The sequence below is a fragment of the Sceloporus undulatus genome, chromosome 11 (genome assembly GCF_019175285.1).
Source record: "Sceloporus undulatus isolate JIND9_A2432 ecotype Alabama chromosome 11, SceUnd_v1.1, whole genome shotgun sequence".
NCBI classification, from domain to species: Eukaryota; Metazoa; Chordata; class Lepidosauria; order Squamata; family Phrynosomatidae; genus Sceloporus; species Sceloporus undulatus.
This window is the reverse complement of record NC_056532.1, coordinates 2,680,593-2,681,688: the sequence shown is the minus strand read 5'-3', so window position 1 is coordinate 2,681,688 and position 1,096 is coordinate 2,680,593. Positions and strand designations below refer to the sequence as shown.

Sequence of the window (1,096 nt, the reverse complement as noted above, 5' to 3'; positions counted from 1 at the left end):
TATTCCCAATTTTTCCCTGAGGTAACTACTTTAGTTACTTATGAGGACTGGAGTCAGATTGTAAAGAGTCATTATAATGTGTCCTTTTATTCCGAATTTTTCCTGAGGTAACTACATTAGTTACTTATGAGGACTGGAGTCGGATTGTAAAGAGTCATTATAATGTGTCCTTTTATTCTGAACTTTTTCCTGAGGTAACTACTTTAGTTACTTATGAGGAATGGAGTCGGATTGTAAAGAGTCATTATAATGTGTCCTTTTATTCTGAATTTTTTCCTGAGGTAACTACTTTAGTTACTTATGAGGAATGGAGTCGGATTGTAAAGAGTCATTATAATGTGTCCTTTTATTCCGATTTTCTTTTTTCCTGAGGTAACAACTTAATGACTTAATGGGTAAAACGGCTGTTTAAACACTGTCACTGCAGTATCTTTTGTGACGGGGCCAAAGAAGTACAATGGCAACTTTTGAAATTACATTTTCCACATGGTGGAAAATGTAATTTCAAAAGCCTGCCCTCCCTTTCCGCCGGCCCAAGTTTGTGGCAACTCAGCGGTGGAGGCACTTGGCGTGTTTGCGCAACGCAATGCCGGCAATGGCCTCCCATTTGGCCTTGTTTCCATGAAAGCCTAGAAACCACAAACTCTTTGGAGGCCGCAAGCCTTCAACGTAATGGAGTCTGGTTCATAATGGAGTCTGGTTCTATCTCCTCCTTAGCCATTAATAAAATTAAATTATGAAACTCCATTTCGTTGTTGTCGTCGTGTGCTTTCAAGTTGTTCCTCACTTACCGCAATCTATTTTTAATATTTTAATAATTTAATTCTGTTTTACTGTCTTACTTTTCTCTGTTTTTAATTGCACCGTTCGTCATTTCCCCTCGCCCCACAATTCACAAATACACACGCCTTTTAAACATTACAAATGCTCTGTCGTTACACGAAGCTTACATTATTGTTTAATTTACAGCGCTTTATAAATAAAGGTTAATAATAATAATAATAATACTTCCCATATGCGCTCAATAAATACACATTGAATGCACAAAAAACTTAATAAATGCACATTATATGCGCTCAATAAATGCACATTAAAT

General features: G+C 36.6%; 1 protein-coding gene across 1 annotated transcript in view; it reads left to right on the top strand.

Moving 5' to 3' along the window:
- The window catches only part of RASA4B (RAS p21 protein activator 4B), a 39,512-nt gene that overhangs the window by 16,308 nt on the left and 22,108 nt on the right, over nt 1–1,096 (top strand). The gene's annotated exons all lie outside the window — the stretch shown is intronic.